The sequence below is a fragment of the Etheostoma cragini genome, chromosome 12 (assembly GCF_013103735.1).
Source record: "Etheostoma cragini isolate CJK2018 chromosome 12, CSU_Ecrag_1.0, whole genome shotgun sequence".
NCBI lineage: Eukaryota > Metazoa > Chordata > Actinopteri > Perciformes > Percidae > Etheostoma > Etheostoma cragini.
In genome coordinates this window covers 2,107,025-2,115,597 of record NC_048418.1, presented here as the reverse complement: position 1 = coordinate 2,115,597, position 8,573 = coordinate 2,107,025, and the positions used below count along the sequence as shown (strand labels likewise).

Genomic DNA, 8,573 nt, shown 5'->3' with positions numbered 1-8,573 from the left:
AGTCACACAGTGAGACAGCGAGACAGACTGTCAGACAGTGAGACAGGCTGTCAGTTACACAGTGAGACAGCGAGACAGGCAGTCAGACAGTGAGACAGGCTGTCAGTCACACAGTGAGACAGGGTGTCAGTCACACAGTGAGACAGCGAGACAGGCCGTGAGACAGTGAGACAGGCCATTAGTCAGGAGCTACCGTTCAGAAAACGTCAAGTTTAACCGTGCCGATTGAGAAGTTATTGAATTCTACCTTTAATCTCAGTAAGACTCTAGTTCTCTGCTCAGAGACCTAGTCTCACATCACCAGTAAATTATTCCAAGTTGTAAAGAAGCAACAAAAAAAAAAAAAAGGTCTTTCTCCATTCTCAGTCCAGGGACAGGAAGGAAGCAGCGGCGGATGAAGATGAAGATGGAGGGATGAAGATCTTTAAATAGAGATGTGGAAGGGAGGGATGACTCAGCCTCGGCTTCCAGACTGTCCAGCTGTCTCTTTGTTAGGGTGACGATGCCACAGGCTGCTAGAGACAGGTACACACTACCAGACACACACACACACACACACACACACATACACACACAAGGACAGACACACACAGACACAACAACAGACACACTCATATATACATATATATATATATATATATATATATATATATATATATATATATATATATATATAAAATAGAAATACTTTCGCCAAGAAAGATAAACCTCTGAACTACAGTGAATACAACCAAAAGCCGAAAGACAATTCATGTGACTTTTTTGGAGATATATTGAGTTTTATTATCTAAAGAAAGATATATGTAAATAAACCTATAAAAAGAGGATGTATATCTTCAGTTTATCTCTACTGATCAACAGTAATGGAGGTATATGATCCTCCTCTTAACAATTAGTCCAATTTAAAAAAAAATAATAAATGAGGTCCATGCAGGCTTTAGTCCACAAAGCTCTCTAAGAGTCAGAACCATGTCAAGTCCAGGTCCAGGTCCAGGTCCAGGTCCAGGTCCAGCCCTGCATTCATCTCCAAGGGATGTGCATTAAACTGTTTTGAAACATGCATGCAGCAGCCACATGACGACAGTATCACCTCACTATAAGCTCCCCATCAATTATTAACAATCACCCTCTGGGACTCCCTGCAGAGATGTTTTCAAGCTCGTCGGCTCTCATCCTCCACCTTAAAGTCAAGATTTTTAATTTTTTTAAAGGCCAGTTATTTCATGGACCAGGATACTAAGCATCCAGATAAAGTTCCCTTGGTCTTTGGAATTACATTTTTTATGTAGAACATTTATTTATTTACGTCATTCATTCACAAAGAAAATTGTTGTCCTTAAAGGTTGGATTTTTCCTTTTTTAATTAAGGCATTAAGATCAATTTCCAAAAGATGATTATTTTTTTTATTCCTCTTTTTAGTCAATGTAAGCATGGTTATGTCAACTTGACATGAAACATGAAATAATAATAGGGTAAAATACAACAACAAATATTTGAATATATCCAAGTTGGGATTACAAAAATGTGCAACTGCTTAACTACTATGGAGGTATGAAATCCCAAAGGATGATGGGATTTGAAGGCGTGATGACACCTTTGATGATTTAAGACAGGTGTTTTTCAGCCGCATGCTCATAAGTTGCATAATTATAGAAAGTTTAGTTTGAAGTTAAGTGATTTATTTATCCTCTTTGCTCTCGCTTTGGTTTACGGTCGGTCCGATCGCTACACTCGAGATGAGATGAGATGACGGTATGATGATGAAATGTCCAGGTGTCCACATACTTTTGGCCAAGCAGTGCACAAACATGCTCTGCATACGGCTGCACAACTCTGCTCTGGTAAATCACCTCCAGGCTGTTTGGACAGAAACAGCCGAGCTCCATGACCATATACAGTAAGAGAGAGGAAGAGAGAGGGAGAGAGGGAGAGGGAGGAAGGGAGAGAGAGAGAGAGAGGGGAAGAGAAAGAGAGAGAGCAAGGAAGGGAGAGAGAGGGAGAGGGACATAAATGCTAGCAATGAAACAGATAGGAAGTGCAGAGTGAGAACAAGAAAGAAAGAAAAGGAAAGAACAAGAAAGAGCAGAGGAACGAGTGGCATGAAGCAAGACTGATTTGAGAAAAGAGGGAGAGAAAGAAATGTTGCATCCATCCAGCACCTAAAAAGGACACAGTTGATTAAATTGTTTCCACACTGCAACCATAGAGATATATAGAGAGAGAGAGAGAGTGAGAGAGAGAGAGAGAGAGAGAGAGAGAGAGAGAGAGAGAGAGAGAGAGAGAGGGGAAAACAAAGAACTGAAAGCATAAAGCTGTCTCTCACTCTCTCTCTCTTTCTAAATTTCGAATCAATTCAATTGGCTTTATCGCCATGCATGTAATAAACACAATATTGCCAAAGCACTACGCAAAATGAATACAAATACAAACTCGACTACAATATACAGCATATAGGTGTGTGTGTGTCTCTCTCTATTGATATTTCTCTCCAACAGAAACGGGAATATGAGAGTATGTAATGAAGACAAAAGACAGAATCAATAAGAGAATTATTGATTGAATCAGCCTGAGGTTTGGACAAAATGTCGACCTCATGATGGACAACAGGAAAAGTCAGAGGACCAAAGTTATAATACTTCATCATGAGGTACTATCAATCCCGCCTGCAACATGTTCTCAATGGGTTCATTTGATATCGCACTTAAATGTGTGCACACTAATTTGTACGGTAAGTAGATAGATAGATAGATAGATAGATAGATAGATAGATAGATAGATAGATAGATAGATGTTTACTGATCCCCAAAAAAATGGGAAATTCCGGTGTTACAGCAGCAAAATCAGTCACAAAGCACAGAATATAAATATAAATGAAATACTAGGAACAATATACAAACATACATACTATATACATGAAATAATAATATGAATAAAGTCAAAAGAACAAATATTTGAATATGTACAGGGTGGGGAAACAAAAATGTGCAACTGCTTAAATAATATGCTAAGATGTTAAAATGTATGCTAGATGTAAATAAACCAATTATGCAGGTTGCATTAGTGCAGTAGTGTGGTGTCTAAAAGTCCTATCTAGCACCCAGTGATGACAGGGTTAGGGTTAGGGGGTTAACCCTCACCCCATACGAATGACATTACTTTCCACAGCTGTGTGAACCAATGTTTCATGAGATCAGCCTGTGGCGATCCATCCAACAGTTGTTGAGCTATTTCACTCAAAACTACAGCCTCGTGGTGACGTTAGTTTTGTGAGATCCAGCCTCCTTATTGTGAACTGTAAATTAACCGTCATATTAATTTAGCGCCATTTCATTTTACTCACATATCATGCTTGTCATTGACAACAACAAAACTGGAGATACTTATATAATGGAGAAAAGCCAATTACACACACAAACACGGACACACACACAGTGCCTGGCATCCACACAAAACCAAACACACGGTTAAGATGAGCGGAAAACGCCCAAGGACTCCGCCGGGAATGAAGGCAAGGGCACACACACACACACACACACACACACACACACACACACACACACACACACACACACACACACCCGTTGTAGCAGGTGTTTACAGTAACAACACGCTGAGTCAGGACTCAAACTCACCTCCACACAGGTAGAAACACACTCTCACACACACACACACACACACGCACACACACGCACACACACGCTCACACACACACACACGCACACACACGCACACACACGCACACACACGCTCACACACCAAGTAGCTCTTATGTACATTACAGAGAGTCCTCCATCAATATGGGTTGTTGTTGTCACTCCCCAATGTGAGTCAAGTGCAGATTTGAGTCGCGCATGCTCAGATTTTAACACACTACAGCATAACGTGACATACTGAACTTTGTGAAATCCAGAAAATAATAACTTTTACTTTAATAACTTTTCTCATTACAAACAATAACAGAAGATATGAATAATTTCAAAAACGTTTAAGCTATCTTTTGTTGTTTGATTGCTAACGTTAGCTCAAAACGCCATTCAACTGACAGCCTTTGTTGTGTTTGATTGCTAGCTTGTAGCTAAGCTAGCAGTCATTTCAAAATAATTTAAGCTATCTTTTGTTGTTTGATTGCTAACGTTAGCTCAAAACGCCATTCAACTGACAGCCTTTGTTGTGTTTGATTGCTAGCTTGTAGCTAAGCTAGCAGTCATTTTAAAAACGTTTAAGCTATCTTTTGTTGTTTGATTGCTAACGTTAGCTCAAAACGCAATTTAACTGACAGCCTTTGTTGTGTTTGACGATAACTTGTAGCCAGCAGTGAACCAACTTTGTTAAATAGGTCCATTTTTACTGTATTGACACAGAAGTCTCTTGTTAGCATTTTCTATGCTACTTGTTGCAAAGTCTGCGACTCAAATCTGTTCTCCACCCTCCAATGCCACCCAGAGGAGTGTTTCATAAACCAGCGTCCCTAGCGATAGCAGGAAATACGATTTCATATCTAAACCAGAGAACGTCAGCTGCAGTTTTAAACGTAAAACTTGCAATTTCAAACACGTCTTTAGCCCTGTTAGCACGGTTTGAGTATTACCTGGTGACCTCTAGTCATTTGCAGTAATGACGGAGGTGGTCTAACGACCTAATTCCTGTGGGAATCGGCCATGTTTGGTATTTGTAAAGTGAAAAATTCCCACACAAAGGACCTACCATATTTCGCCCAACACAGAGGTCCTGTGATAATATTTGTTCCGTGCGAATGGGCATGCTTTCATTTGGCGGATTCAAGGGTTTTGTTTCCTGTGCACATGTTTTTAATCAAAGATGTGCTCACATATTCCAGCAATGTTGCTGCCGGTTGACCTCTGCTGCCTGCCTACATGTTACGTCTTGTATGTGCTTTAGACGAGGCCTCTGGGACTATTTTATTTTCACTTGTTGCCTTTGTAATGTTTTTTTCTGTCTGCTTTAAGCCTTTCCCATCATCTGTGCTTGGTTGTCTGTGCTTGCTCCAATTGAGAAGTACAGTGTTTGTATGTCTAACTCCATTTTGGGTAGTTGTGTAATTGTATTTTAGGATGTCTTTTGACAACTGGCTGTGGACTACACTCTAAGAAATAGCTGTTAATTAACAGTTGTATGACTGTAAATTTTAAAAAGATATTGTCCCTTGTACGTGATTCAAAGGTATTTTTCTGTTAATTTACAATATAACAGAAAGTGTTATTTTTTTTTACCATTGACCCAGTTATTTAACTGAAAAAATTAGTTTTTTAATTACGGTAGAACGTTTGTGTAATGAGCTGCAAGTACTTTTTCTGTTATTTTACGGATTTTTTTCGTAGAGTGTCCAGCTGGAAATCAGCCGTAGAGGCTGAAGCTGCTCCTTTTATCGTACAGTAAATTAAATGGGACTTTCCACGCCATTACAAACTAAATTATGCCTCTTGTGAAAACTGATATGGGATTGCGGGGGTGTGCGGGGGGGCTGCGGATGCCATCTTTTCATGGCCAACCTAGTCTTGACCACTGGCCCTTGTTCGTCACTATACATTTAAACTTTCCCCTATGTGGTTTTGACTTTCATCAGTCAGTTGACATCACATCTACAGTGTCTGTGTTTTACCTCTGCGTGCAGAGGAAACAGTCAGAGACAAAAAAAATCTTTACAAAGCCTGAAATTGATGGTTGTCACACTGAAAAATAGCTGTTGGTCTTTAATTCCTGAGAGGAGGACATTTTTGGAGTTGTGATTTTTCCCTATGACAGTTTTTTGGCGTCTTTTTGCCTACTTGATGTTGTCGTTTTCCTTTCATCTACGCTTCCAAGTGCCGGTGTTACAGCGAGCAGGAAAACATAACAGCTAGCGGCGCTAACGTCTCCCATCTGAGCGACAGACAAAGCACACATGGCTAGAAAGGAGCAAAACAGAAGGTCAGAAGGTGTTAAAATAACACATTTCCCCTTCTGGTTGTCATAAAATTGAAATAACCATGTTTTATTCATGGCACATCCGGTACATTAATAACTGTATTTTAAGTTCAAGTGGCAGTGTAACTGATTTACGGGTCCGTCCTGTGGACCTCTGGAAAAACAGAGCTAACTGCGCTGGCTCTGGTTCCAGTTAAACCATTACACGCACAATAAGGAGGTCTGGGAGGAAAGTCCCCATTACAGGTTATGATCAGGCGCATGAAACGAAAAACTTTGTCTGCAACGCGCGGCTTCATCAGTTCATTCAAGTGCAGACAGAGTTGGGTTACCTCATCAGACCAAAAAGTGTCCAAAACCAACAAGATCAACACCGTCTAATGCATAAAGTACTGATAATTCTACAAGAATACTGCTGCTGGGAACTACTGCTACTATCGCCACCATGGAGATATAGTAGGGCCCTATCTTAATGATCTGAGCGCACGGCGTGAAGCACCTGGCGCAGGTGCGTTTAGGGCGTGTCCAAATCCACTTTTGCTAGATTGACAGCAGAGAAAAGGTTTGTGCGCCAGACGCATGGTTCAAAAGGGTTGTAGTGTCTTCCTTAATCTATCTATTCAAAAGTCATCTCCCATTACCTTTAAACGCCAGGTTTAGACCTTGTTTGGACCTTGGCACATTGCTATTATGACGGCGGATTTGCACCGTCATATTTTTATTTGTTATCTTTTGCATGTGTGTGTGCTGCTGTGCTTCCTTGTGTGTGTAACAAGCAAAGTGTGTATGCACTCTGCATAAGCCTAGGCCCATTTTACTAATGCACTGTTAAAATAACAATAAAATGCAGCGTTATTATTAAGACCAGGTTTTTGTCGGGCAATGGTGCCATCATTTCCCGCTGCCTCAAGATAGCAATACGCCCAGAATGCACCTGAACACACCTCCCTGTAAGACCAGCACGCCCAGAATGCACCTGAACACACCTCCCTGTAAAACCAGCACGCCCATGGGCGCACAGATGGGTGCTATTTAAACAACATGGGCGCAGGACAGGAAATTGACAACTGTGTCGGTCTTAAACTAGCAAAGACACTTGGGTCGGGCTTTGCGCTTAGGGCCCAAAGTGTACATTAACATAGAAAATGTTAGGGTTGGGTTTAGCAAACCAGATTAGCATCAACAATGTCTAAGACAGGAGCTGGTTTTCCAGTTCACACTTTTCTGAAAGTTTTGCGTAGTAACTTGTAAGTCCCACGGATGAATGAAACTTTTTCAGAAAAGACAAACGAAAACTCTAATCAGATCAGATCTGAACTGGTTGACCCGTATGACTCTGTATCCACATTTCATTTGCAGGTTTGCTCCGGTGCGGCCGGATGTCCGTCACCTTCCACTTTCTTTGTGCTGACGTTCTAAACTCCGGTTCTGTCCAGTCTGTCCAATCTGTCCTTCCTGTTGCACGACTAAAACAACTTTCCAACGTACACATGTTCCACCAAAACAAGTTCCTTCCCGAGGCTTTTTTCCAGCGGCACCATTGCTCCATCCGTCCCTTAGCACCGCCCAAGACGATTGTGATTGGCTTAAAGAAATGCCGATAAACCAGAGCATGGTTGTCCCACATCCCCGTTTGCCGTGTGGACTAGCCAGACCCCCCTCCGCAGCGCTGGGGACTAACCATTACATTAAATGGCGTTATCACAATGACATGCAACACCAACGCCGAATGTCTATTGAAATCATTCAGCATGTAGCTGCAATACCTGCATCCAATAACTCATCACTGTTCTAAATCAGGTGTTTTAAGCAAGTTTATGTCAAAAGGAAAATCATTTTGTAGCAGATATGCTGATTAATGGGAGTTGTTCTTAGAAAGAAAGTGAGTACATAGATTCAATAATGGAATAAATCAGTCCCAGGTCTCCTGATATAACATGTAACAGTCTCTTGAAAGGAACACATTTCTACTTTGGTATTTTTCATTTCTTATGTCAGCACACAGTGTGTACATTTTAATGTCCGTACAATATAATCTGTATTTAGCCCGAAGCAGCTGTAGAATATATGGCCTCAAAGCGCATCATTTCATTTTAATGTCCACAGAAATTAAGTGAGCAGAGTTTGTCTCCGTTCAGCAGCATGGCTCATCCTATCACATCAACAACATGACATGTCCACTGACACACGCTTCCTTCTGCTACTGCTATAGTCAATTATAATACTATTATAATACTATTAGAAGGCTATGCTAGTTGGGCACATGAATGCTAAGTTTGACATCAGGCCAAAGTTCATTCACTCCTTCCATCCAACAATGACAAAAACTAACCGAGTGAAGCTAAAAAACTGGGCAACATTTCTCCAACTAGGCTAATTAGATTCAAACAATCAACACACACACACACACACACACACACAGCACTCACCGAGCATAATGCCAGCAGGCAGCAGGAGTAAAAACAAGCTGACAGACTCGGCTTTATGCTCCTCTCAGACGAGCCTCCGTCCTTGTCTGTCGTCCTCCCAACCGCTTAGTGTGTGAAAACACTGGTTGCTTATTCCCCAGTGGCAGGACACACACACACACACACACACACACACACAAACACACACACACACACACACACACACACACACACACACA

General features: G+C 41.2%; 1 protein-coding gene and 1 long non-coding RNA gene across 2 annotated transcripts in view; both read right to left on the bottom strand.

Moving 5' to 3' along the window:
• Nucleotides 1–8,573, bottom strand: part of LOC117953968 (disco-interacting protein 2 homolog C-like) — a 157,324-nt gene that overhangs the window by 86,279 nt on the left and 62,472 nt on the right.
• Nucleotides 7,299–8,573, bottom strand: part of LOC117954657 — an 18,802-nt gene continuing 17,527 nt past the window's right edge. Inside the window, exon 2 of the long non-coding RNA XR_004658850.1 lies at nt 7,299–7,346. This is a non-coding gene — a long non-coding RNA (uncharacterized LOC117954657). The remainder of the gene's footprint in view (nt 7,347–8,573) is intronic.